The sequence below is a fragment of the Suricata suricatta genome, chromosome X (assembly GCF_006229205.1).
Source record: "Suricata suricatta isolate VVHF042 chromosome X, meerkat_22Aug2017_6uvM2_HiC, whole genome shotgun sequence".
NCBI lineage: Eukaryota > Metazoa > Chordata > Mammalia > Carnivora > Herpestidae > Suricata > Suricata suricatta.
In genome coordinates, this window is record NC_043717.1 from 52,675,821 (window position 1) to 52,688,703 (window position 12,883).

Consider the following 12,883-nt stretch of genomic DNA (forward strand, 5'->3'; position numbering starts at 1 on the left):
TTATTTCCCTTCTAAAAATATGTGTCTCCATTCGTGTGGTAGTAAATGACACTACTATCAACTTAGCCATACAAGCTAGAAATCCTTGACTCCAATTCACATGAGTCATCCTTGACCTCTACCCTCATTTAATCACCCTCCCCTCCAGCTGGACAATCCCCAAGCCCTACTAACTTTATTTCCCAAGTATAACCTGTGTCTCCATCTGCACTACTGCTACTGTGGTTCAAGTCACCATCACCTCTGACCTGGGTAATGGCAATTTCCTACTCACTGGTCTCCTTACATCCACTCTTGGCCCCTCCAATACATTCTCTACATAGCAGCCAGCGATACTGCCTAAAATGTAAAAGAAAAAAGAAAACAGAAAAGAAATCAGGTCATTCCTCTGCTTAAAAGTGTCCAGTAGTTTATGGATAATTGATTCTGAAAGGATGCCAAAATAATTCAACTGAGGAAAGAATAGTCTTTTCAACTGAATATCATGTGCAAAAGAATAAAACATCCCCTACCTCACACCATATAGAAAAATTAATTCAAAATGGGTCACAGACATAAACATTAAGAACTAAAAATTCTTAGAAGAAAATATAGGCATAAATCTTTGTAACCTTGGATTTGGCAGTGGTTTCTTAGATGTGATGTCAAATACACAAGCAACCAAAGGAAAAAGACATTGGGCTTCACCAAATGAAAAACTTCTGTGTTTCAAAGGATACTGTCAAGAAAGTGAAAAGACAACCCTAGGAATGGGAAAAAAATATTTGTAAATCATGTATCTGATAAAGGATTTGTACTTAGAATAAAGAAATCTTATAACAATAATTAAAAGACAATAAAATTTAAAAATGGGAATAGTATCTGAATAGAGATTTCTCCAAAGAAGATCTACAAATAACTAATAAGCACACAAAATAACACTCAACATCATTAGACAACAGGGAAATGCAAACCAAAACCACAATGAGATACCACTTTATGCCCATTAGGATGACTAGAATCAAAAAGAAATAAAATACCAAGTGTTGGCAACAATGTGGAAAAATCAGAACTCTTACAACATTGTTGGTGGGAATGTAAAATGCTTTGGAAATAATTTGTCAGTTCCTCAAAAAAGTTACACATGGGGGTGGCCGGGTGGCTCAGCCAGTTGAGCATTCAACTTGAGCTCACATAATGATCTCACAATTTGTGAGTTTGAGCCCCACACTGGGCTTGCTGCTGTCAGTGCAGAGCCCACATCTTTGGATCCTCTGTCCCCCTCTCTCTGCCCCTCCCCCCTAATCCCCAAAATAAAAAACAAACAATAAAAAAAAGTTACACATGGGGTTACCATGTGATCCAGGAATTCTACAATCAGGTACAGACTCAAGGGAAATGAAAACATCTGTCCACAGAAAATCTTGTACATGAATGTTCACAGCAGTATTATTCACACGCCAAAAGGGGAAATAACAGATTTCCATCAACTGATGAAGGGATAAAAATGTGGTATCCTGGGGCACCTGGGTGGCTCTGTCAGTTAAGGGTCCCACTTTGGCTCAGGATATCTCAGTTCATGAGTTCGAGCCCTGCGTAAGGCTCTGTGCTGACAGCTCGGAGCCTAGATCCAGCCTGCTTCAGATTCTGTGTCTCCCTCTCTCTCTGCCCCTCCCCCACTTACACTCTGTATGTGTGTGTGTCTCTCTCTCTCTAAAAAATAAACAAAAAAAATTTTTTTAATGTGGTGTAGCCATACAATGGAATATTATGCAGCCATAAAAAGGAATAAAAGATGGATTGTGCTACAATATAAATGAACCTTGAAAATGTTTTGCTACATGAGTAATGCAACCACAAAAGGGCATTTTATTATTGCATTCCTGTGAAATGTCCAGAATAGGCAAATTCACAGAGAAAAAAAAATGCAGATTTATGGTTGACAGAGAATGGGGGGCTGGGGAATTCTGGGACTTGGAGGTGGTATGGCTAAAGGGCAAGGAATTTCTTTTGGGGGTAATGAATGTACAACTCTGTGAATATACTAAAAATTATTAAATTGTACACTTTAAATGGCTGAAGTGTATGTATGGTATGTGAACTATACCTCAATAAAGCTATTAACAATAAAAAAAATTCTTCAGTGCTTCCTGTGGATAATAGCATTTAAGTTCCTTAGCCTGGTATTCCAAGCCCTCCCTGATATAGTCCGGAACTGCTGAACCTCTCTGCCTTAATTCCTGCCACTTTCTGTCTCAAACATCTTATTTTAACCCCTTATGCCCATCATTGCTACTTTGTGTCATCTAAGCTTAGGCTCACACCACCCTCCTCTTCCTGTAATGCTTTCCTTTCATCAAGCTAAACTCACAGAACTCATTCTTTAGGACAGTAATTTTCCATGTCATGCAGAATCTCCTAGAGGGCTTGTTAAAGCACAGACTGCTAGACAACACCACCAGACTATCTGATTCTGTGGTCAGGCCCAAGAATTTGTATTTCTGTAGAGTTCCCAAGGTAATACTAATGCTTGTGGTCCAGAGACCACACTGTAAGAGCTACTCTGAGGTACAGACCAGGCCTCGCCTGCAGTTCCCCTAGGCTACCTTCCATCCCTACCCTATCCCAGAGCTGGATCCATTGTTCCACTTCAGGACACCCCCATGTGTTCCTCTCTTATCAGTGCACTTAACACATTGTATTAAAATAATTACAAAACAATCTAGCAATATTACAAATGTATAAAATAAACTCACTGAAAGGGTAGAAAGTAACCTAGGAAATGAGTGAAATCTATAAGACTATAAACAAAAAAAATAATATAAGCATTGTATTCTAGTGGATAAAGTTGTTTTGGGAGTATGGGCTAACAATTCTGACACTGCAATGCATATATAATAGAGTTGAAGAATTAAGTAAATGGGGAGACTAGGTGGCTCAGTTGGTTAAGCATCAACTTCAGCTCAGGTCATGATATTATAGTTTGTGAGTTTGAGCCCCGTGTCAGGCTCTGTGCTGACAGCTCAGAGCCTGGAGCCTGCTTTAGATTCTTTTCTCTCTCTCTCTCTCTCTCTCTCTCTCTCTCTCTCTCTCAAAAATAAATAAGCATTAATGTTTTTTTGAAGAATTAAGTAAATTAATAGTGGATAGTAGGAGCTACATTTCTCACCTAAATAGAGAAGCAAGAGGAGACAGTGGTAATCCATGTGGTAATGGATTAGAGTTGGAGACATCAATATAAACCCATGTTTAACATAGATATGGGTGGTTACACATAGAATATTATATTTACTATTGTGTGTATATATATGGGTTATTATACACCCATATTTCTTCACTCAGTCAGGTGAGAGGGCCTAGAAGCAAGGAAATCCCAGTAGGAAAAAGCGCCCCTAGCACCCAGATCTTGGTTTCTAATACCAGTCTCCAAAAAAAGGAACCTGGGTTCCTTGGAAAAATGGCTGATTCTAGGATTGTGGCAGGAAATATGTAAGATAAGCCTGGAGGAACCTGTAGTATCAGAAAATAAGGAAGCGCTCAAACAACTCCCCACTATGATGGGAGTATGTCAAAAAGACACAGGAGCCAAATGAAAGAGCTCCCAATGGTCACAGCTGGAATAATCTGAGCAACAAAGTATAATTGGATTAAAACCCAATGTATAAAATAAATATCTATGAGTCCATACTGATATAAATGGGTGAACAAATATAGGAGAGGCGACAAATCTCCCGCAGGAGAATTTCAAATAATTTATGTAGATACTTTGCTCTCAAGGAAATGGAACATAATTCCTTCTTCCTAAATATGGAGTGCATATACTAACATTCTTCCAAAAAGTAGTGTGGAAAGGTATGGGGGGTGGGTAAGGGCACAAGTAACTTTAAAGAGAATTCTGGCAAATGGTACCTCAGCCAGGTGATTACAGTCAACATCAACAATGATCTATCCCGCTAACAGTATGTTATCATGTTGTTGATATGATTTGATGAAAAGGGCATTTAACCTCTGTAGCCTTGCCCCCCAAAACCAAAACCTCCAATCTAATCATGAGAAACCGTGAAAAATCCCAATTGAGAGAACATTCTATGAAACACCTAAGCAATACTATTCAAAACTGTCAAAGTTATCAAAAACAAAGGAAGTCTAAAAAAATGTCACAGGCAAGAAGAACCTAAAGAGACAGATGATAAAATGTAATGTGATGTCCTAGACAGGATACAAGAACAGAAAAAGGACCTTACATAAAAAACGAGGAAATCTAGGGGTGCCGGAGTGCCTCAGTCAGTTAAGTATCCAACGCTTGATTTTGGCTCAGGTCATGAGCTCATGGTTTGTGAGATCGATCCCTGTGTCAGGCTCTGCACTGACAGTGTGGAGCCTGCTTGGGATTCTCCCCCCTCCTCACTCTGCCCCTTCCCAACTTGTGCTATCTCTCAAAATAAATATTTTTTTAACTAAGGAAATCTAAATAAGTTATGAATTTAATTAACAATAATGTATCAGTGTTGGTTCATTAACTGTGATTAATGTACCATACTACTCTAAGATGTTAATAGAGGAAACTAGGTGTGGGATGTATGGGAACACTCTACACTATCTTTGCAGTATTTCTGAAAATCTAAAACTACTCTAAACTTAAGTTTATTTTAAAAAATCATCTGTTTCTGTATCTGCCTGAATTTGAGAATAGGGATAGGGATCAGGTTTTAGAGCACTCACCGAAAGCCAGGTGAATGAAAGATGAAGAGCAGGACAGGTCGCCTGGGTGGCTCAGTCGGTTATGTCTGACTTCAGCTCAGAGCATGATCTCCTGGTTCAGGAGTTTGAGCCTGGCATCAGGGTTTCTGCTGTCAGCACAGAACCTGCTTTGGATCTTCTGCCCCCCTACTCTGTCCCACCCCTGCTTGTGCTCACGCTCTCGCTCACTCTCTCTCTCTGTCTCTGTCTCTCTCTCTGTGTCTTTCTCAGAATAAACAAATAAACTTAAAAAAAGGATGAAGAGCAGCAAAGGAGGAAAAGAGCCTGGTGGCTGCAAAACTCTGCTATTTCTACTGTGGCAGGTCAGCTGCCCACCTCCCCAAACTCTGCTGAGCTGTAGAATTAAATTATATTCCCTCTTACTTTGGTCTTTAACTGAGGGCATAGTAATGACCACTGGATTCCTCTACCTTAGTGCGAGCCCCTGAACTCATTCTCCAGTCTCCGTTTCCTCACGACCCTTCCCACGCCCAGAGTGCCTTCACCTGGGTAACTGGTCTTCTGGCCTGGTCTATGTCCCAGAGCTTGAAGGAGAAAATGTCATTTTTTATTACTATTAGATTGTTTCCAAATCCCTAAACTGGTAACCTGTCCAGTATCCTGAACCCCTGTGAAGCCTAGTCTTCTAACTATAGCCAGGCTTCCTCCCCAGGAAGTAAAGTGCTACCCGTGAACCCTAACTCTGGGTGACACTCCCCAGAATCACACCCCTTTTTTTTAAATAAAATATTTATTTTTGAAGAGAGAGCACGAGCAGGGGAGGGGCAGAGAGAGAAGGGGACAGAGGATCCTAAGCAGGCTCTGTGCTGACAGCAGCAGTGAGCCCGATGCAGGGCTCAAACTCACAAACCATGAGATCATGACCTGAACTGAAGTTGGATGCTCAACCAAGCCACCCATGCATCCCAATACACAAATCTTTTAAATGGCAACTGTCTGCTTAGACTTTTTACCACCAGTCTAAGACTCATAGTGCTGGGTCCTACCTATCCTCTGGAACTCCCACGTTTGTCAACATTCTGCCTGAACCACAACTGGAATTGATAGTATTCTTTGCTTACCACCACTTTCTGATTGGGTTCAACCCGTCAGCCAAGCTGCTTTGCAGTCTGTTCCACCCTAATTAGCAAGTCTAATACTCTATCTCAGCTTCTCTCCTTTACCCAGTCTGCTCCACCAATGAAGTTGGGCCTTCTTTCCTTATAATGGAATTAAGGGGAAAAAAAATGAAATCTGCCTATTATAGTACTGTCCTGGATATCTGGTTATTTACAAGACCACTATGTTTTCTGTAGTACAGTTTGATTTAGCCACTCAACCTCTAATCACTTCCATTTTCCAGAGCTTGAAAGGGAAAAATGTCATTTTTACTACTAATGCAATCATGTATCCATTTGGAACACATAGGATCCCTAATGATCTGGAGAATATAACACTTCGTGGGCTCAAATGTTATTTTTCCCAAAATTGCTCCCCTATTCTTCTTGGGTAGGGCTGGGGAGAAAAGAAGGCAAGGGAAGAGTAACGAGTTCAGGAGAAAGAACCTTCTCTCAAGCAGAACAAGGAGGAAAACAGTGCTAAATACCAAAGAAGGTCAGTTTTTATTTTCATTTACCAATTTATTTTTTAAGTTTATTTATTTATTCTGAGAGGGAAAGAGAGAGAGAGAGCATGAGTGGGGAGGGGCAGAGAGAGAAGGAGACAGAGAATCCTAAGCAGGCTCAGCACTGTCAGAGTGGAGCCTGATGGGGGGCTTGAGCTCAAGAACCGCGAGATCATGACCTGAGCCAAAATCAAGAGTTGGATGCTTAATGGACCAAGTCATCCAGGTGCCCCTCATTTACCAATTTAATAAACTATTTAAAAGGCACATGGGGTGCCTGGGTGGCTCAGTAGGTTAAGGGGCCGACTTAGGCTCAGGTCATGATCTCACAGTTCATGGGTCCAAGCCCTGTGTCAGGCTCTGTGCTGACAACTCAGAGCCTGGAGCCTGCTTCAGATTCTGTGTCTCCTTCTCTTTCTGCCTCTCCCCTGCTCATGCTCTGTCTCTCGAAAGTAAACAAACATTAAAAAAATAACTATTTAAAAGGCACTTACACGTGAGGCTCTGATGTTAAAGATCTATTCAGATGCAAAACTGTCAACCCAGAAGAGAAATTTTAATTTCATAGCAAGGGACTATAAACAAAAATCTTTGTATTTTAATAATTGTACCTGAAATTTCATGTGTAGAACATGATTCCCTGTAAGGACCATCTTATTTACTTACTTTGTAAATGTTTTATTTTTTAGAGAGAGGGGAACAGAGGATCCTAAGTGGGTTCTTCACTGACAGCAGGGAGGCCACCTGATGCGGGGCTCAGCTCTGGAACTTGAGAACTATGAGATCATGACCTGAACCAAAGTGGGACACTCAATCAACTGAGCCAACCACCCAGGTGCCCCCCACTTTTAAGAATCATTTTAAAGGAGGGGAGCCTGGGTGACTCAGTTGAGCATCTGACTTCAGCTCAGGACATGATCTCACTGCTTGTGGTTTCAAGCCGCATGTCGGGCTCTGTGCTGATGGCTCAGAGCCTGGAGCCTGCTTCGGATTCTGTGTCTCCCTCTCTTTCTGCCCTTCCCCCACTCGCACTCTAACTGTCTCTCAAAAATGAATAAATGTTTAAAGGTTTTTTTTTAAAAAAAGAATCATTTTAAAGGACATATAGAAAGACTATAGAGATAAACACTAGGTTCTGGAGGGGTCCTTTGGAACATTCCCTATAATATTCTTCTGGAAAGTGATCAGATATGGAACTAAATGCAAAGACCCAGACCCAATAAAACTTTATTTGTTTCACATGCAAAACAACCAAAGTTGTTCTTTGTTTTCTAACCTAGCCACCAGGCTCTGGGCCTCTGCGAGGGGTAGAGGGGCCTGGTTCTGCTAATCTCAGTGCCTGTGAGTAGTTACTACTGTCCTTCCCAAAAGAACTCAGTTCCCCTATCCTGATCCAGCTCTCTGGTTAGGAGCTCTCTGACATACCTCTACCAGCCCCTTTGTCAATGTGCGTGAGGATACATCACGCACAGCTGGTAAATCTTTCAATTGTCAACCAGCATCAATAAAACATGTGACTCTGATTTAAAAAACTACAGGTGGCCTTAATGCCAGTATTGGAAACTGATACATCAAAGCCTAAGTCATGGAAACACTAGCCTGAAAAGATGGCCGCCGATTGGCCTCACTTTCAGGGATGATCATGTTAACCAAAGTAGAAAACAATGTATCACAATCACTTATAACTATAAATTTAATATTATTAAATAGCAACCTCTAGGGACGCCTAGGTGGCTCAGTCAGTTAAGTGTCTGATTTCCGGCTTCGGCTCAGGTCATGATCTCGCGGTTCGTGGGTTTGAGCCCCACTTCGGGTTCTGTGCTGACAGCTAGCTCAGAGCCTGGAGTCTGCTTCACATTCTGTGTCTCCCTCTCTCTCTAACCCTCCCCTGCTTACGCTGTCTCTGTCTCTCAAAAATAAAAACATTATAAAAAATTAAATAGCAACCTCTTTTTTTTTTTTAATGTTTTTATTTATTTTTGATACAGAGAGAGACAGAGCATGAGAGGGGGAGGGGCAGAGAGAGGAGACACAGAACCGGAAGCAGGCTCCAGGCTCTGAGCTAGCTGTCAGCACAGAGCCTGACGCGGGGCTGGAACCCACGAACATGAGATCTGACCTGAGCCGAAGTTGGAGGCTTAGCCAACTGAGCCACCCAGGCGCCCCTAAATAGCAACCTCTAGAATAAGTTAGAGGAGAATGTGGTTCACATTTCAGTCATACAGCAAGTATAACTGATTATTTGATACTTAGCTTTTCCCTGATTAGACCCATTCATGAGACGGACATCTAAGAATGAAAAGAACCCCTCTGACGACATCGCTTTACTCTTAACAGCCCAAGTGTCCAACTTGGGTTAACAATCTGTGGTATATTCATACAATTAAATACTACTCAGTAACAGAAAAGAATGAACTACTATATGTGTGAATGCATGCATGGATTCATACATGTAAGAAGTTCAACATTATGTTGAGCTAAAGAGCCAGGCCTAAAAGCAGAAGCAGTGAGATCCAGCTTACATGAAGTTTTAGAACAGGCAAAACAAATCTGTGGTGGAAAACATCAGAGCAGTGGTTGCCTCTGGAGGTGGAAGGTGAGAGTGGGGATGGCCTTGGAAGGGGCCTAAGGGAACTCACTAGGGTGACAATAATATTCTACACCTTGACAGGGGTTTGGGTTACACAAATGCACGTGTTTGTGAAAACTCACCAAATGGACATGGAAGATTTGTGCATTTCCTTGTATGTAAATTTTATTTCAAAAGAAAAAAATCTAAACTATTAAAGCCTCAAGTATGTATGCTGTGGTAGGAAGTATCCTGATCTCTACAATCTACTTGGAAATGCATCCAAATGCAAGACGGATTGGTAGAATAGGTATGTGATGGAGTAAGTATAGTAAAATGTTAATAACTGAATCTGGGTGGTGGGTCAAAAATAAAAAAAATTGTCCATAGATTACTACCCATACTACCCATAGATAACCTCAGTTCAAAAGCACGCATAACCCGGAGTCATAACTGCCATCGGGCTTCTTAACCAAGCACTCAAACACAACTTGTTTCACCAATGCCACCAATAAGCTCCATATTACCAAATCCAGTGGCCACTTCTTGGTCTTTATCTTTCTTGACCTTTCTGCTGCATTTAAAACCACTGACCACTGGGGCGCCTTGGTGGTTCAGTCTGTTAAGCATTCGACTCTTGGTTTTAGCTCAGATCATGATCTTGCGATTCGTGAGTTCAAACCCAGCATCAGGCTCTGCACTGCCGTTGTGGAGCTTGCTTGGGATTCTCTCTCTCTGCCCCCTCCCTGCTCACACTCTGCCCCACTCTCAAAATATATAAACTTAAAAAAAAAACCTACTAACCACTATTCTCCCTCATAAAGTTTTCCCTCCTTGAGTACAGTGGCATACAACATTCTTTTGGATTTCTTCTTATCTCTCTAACCATTCCTTCTCAGTCTGTATCTTGAATTCCTCTCCCTCTGCCTGTCCCCATATAAATGCTGGCATATCCAAAGATCCTTCTGTTGTCCTTGTGCTTCCGACTCTACATACTTCCCCTTAGAGGGTTTAACCATGTTAGTGGCTTGGTACTGGATTGGATAGCACCCTCCAAAATTTCACGTTGACCTGGAACATGGAAATGTGACCTTATTTGGAAATAGGATCACTGTAGGCATAATCAAGCTAAAGTGAGGGTGTATTGCATTAGGGTGGGCCCTAATCCAACATGACCCATGTCCTCTAAAGGGTACATTAGGATACAAAGAGAAACAAAGACAGAGTGGAGAATGCCATGTGAAAACAGAGGGAGAGACTGTAGTTAATGTAGGTACAAGCCAAGGGACTCCAAGGATTGCTCACACCACCAGAAGGTAGGAGAGGCATGGAATAGAATCTCTGCACAGCCCCAAAGAAGAAATTAAGCAAGCTGACACCTTGAATTCACTTCTGTCCTCCAAAAACTATGAGAAAATAAATGTCTGCAGATTTCTTACTGTGGTGAAATCCACAGAAGAGAAAATTTGCCACTTTAGCCATTTCTACACTTCACTGGCATTAACTACATTTATAATGTCGTACAATATCACCACTCTCAATTTCTAAAACATTTCCACCACCTCAAACCCATCAAGCAAGAGCTCCCCATTCCCTTCTGCCCGAAGCCCCAGGTAACCTCTATTCTACTTTGTCTGTATGGGAATTTGCCTAATCTAGGTATCTTATACAAGTGGCATCATACAATATTTGTCCTTCTGTCTTATCTCACTTAGCATACTGTTTTCAAGGTGCATTCATATGGTAGCATGTGTCACAATTTCGTTCCTTTCTAAGTCTGAATAATATTCCACCACATGTAAACACATTTTGTTTGCTGATGGACATTAGGGCTATTTTCATCTTTTGGCTCATATAAATAATGCTGCTGTGAGCAATGGTGTACAATTATCTGTTTGGGTCCCTGTTTTCAGTTCTTTGGGGATTTACCTAGAAGTGGAATTGCTGGGTCCTACGGTAATTCTACGTTGAACCCTGAGGAACTGCCCTTTGTTTAAGGGGACTGAGGGGATGGACGTGGGTAGGTGGGAAACAGCAATCTTGAAGAGGTACAATAATTTGGCAAGAGAAGAAATAGAGGGGAGCCTGGGTGGCTCAGTGGGCTAAGTGTCCAACTTCAGCTCAGGTCAAGATTTCATAGTTCATGAGTTTGAGCCCTGTATCAGGATCTGCGCTGACAGCTCAGAGCCTGGAGCCTGCTTCAGATTCTGTGTCTCCTCCTCTTTCTCTCTGACCTCCCCTGCTCACTTGCACGCTCTCTCGCTCTCTCTTTCTCTCTCTCTCTCTCAAAAATGAATAAACATTTAAAAATTTTTTTAAAAATCCAAAGCCACTGCTCTATCCACCACTCCACCTTGCATCCATGTATTTCCCAGGCCAAGTATCAAGATCCAAAGATCTGCTTTCAATCCTCCTACTTCCACCATGTTCCAGCAATACTAAACTCCTACACTACTCTAAAGGGGACATGCTTCCACTTGCTTCTGAACCTTTACTCATAACACTGTCTAGTATGCCTTGTGCATCAGCTTCTTTCCCACTGCTGAGCTACTTCCCACTCATCCTTAAAAGTCAGGAAAACTACTATCTTTTTCTAAGAAGCCCTCTCTGACTGTCTGACAACCTCCCGCTCCTTCTCTCTGTCCCTGTCTCTATCTGTCTCTCTCTCTCTCTCTCTCTCTCTCTCTCTCTCTCTCTCTCTCTCTCTCTCACACACACACACACACACACACACACACACACTATCACAGAACTGTGGATCAGGGACATATCCTCTGTATTTCTATCATATAGAAGTCTTCATTTGCCTTTCTTCCCCACTGACCAAATAAATGTGTCTTTTTCACCACTGCATCCTCAGCAACCAGCAAAGTGGGTTGGTCCATTTGGTAAATGTTTGCTGAAGACATGGAAGGGCAAGATCAGAATACTCAGAAAGTAGAGAAGCATCTTTCAGATACAATCTTTTTGTCTTTCCAGAGTCTGTAATTCTTCATCAAAGCTACCTTAAAAGTCCTTCCACTAACCATACTAGCAGATTATAACCTGCCAGTTACTTAAGATCTGGCATGTGTGGTTTGAAAAATAATGAATTCAACTAAAATGAACTTTCTTGAGGGGAAAAAAAGAAAAACAATAGCACATTAAGCAGAATTCTGAGAAAGTCACTTCAACATTAATACAATTTAGTGGCACCTGGGTGGCTCAATTGGTTAAGCTTCCAACTTTGGCTCAAGTCATGACCTCACTGTTCGTGGGTTCAAGCCACATATCGGGCTCTGTGCTGACAGCTCAGAGCCTGGAGGCTGCTTCAGAGTCTGTTTCTCCCCCTCTCTCTGCCCCTCCCCTTCTCACACTCTGTCTCTGTCTCAAAAATAAATAAGCCCTTTTTAAAAAATTTAAAAAATAAATTAATATTTTTTATAAATAGCCTTGTTTAAAAGCAAATCCAGGGGTGCCTAGGTGGCTCAGTCAGTTGAATGTGACTTCAGCTCAGGTTATGATCTTACAGTTCCTGAATTTAAGCCCCACATTAGGCTTGGTGCTGACAGTGCAGAGTTCACTCCATCTCTCTTCCCCCTTGCCCATGTTGTCTCTCTCTCTCTCTCAAAAATAAATAAAGATTAAAAAAATCAAAAATGAATCCAAAACATTGGGCCACTAGAGACCTCAATAGAAGAAACTGAGCTTGGCTATAAAACCCAGTCAAAAATTAGATCCTAAGAATAACTGCTCCTGAATTAGCTCCAATCAGAAGTAGCTTAGAGGCTGGGGTGCCTGAGTGGCTCAGTTGGTAGTGTCCAGCTCAGGCTCAGGTCATGATCTCACGGTTCATGGGTTTGAGCCCTGCATCAGGCTCTGTGCTGACAGCTAGCTCAGAGCTTGAAGCCTGTCTTCAGATTCTGTGTCTCCATCTCTCTCTGACCCTCCCCTGCTCACGCTGTCTCTCTCTCTCTCTCTCTCTCTCTCTC

The 12,883-nt window shown here is 41.8% G+C and overlaps 1 protein-coding gene across 1 annotated transcript in view; it reads right to left on the reverse strand.

Moving 5' to 3' along the window:
• Positions 1-12,883, reverse strand: part of ERCC6L (ERCC excision repair 6 like, spindle assembly checkpoint helicase) — a 28,786-nt gene that overhangs the window by 4,586 nt on the left and 11,317 nt on the right. The gene's annotated exons all lie outside the window — the stretch shown is intronic.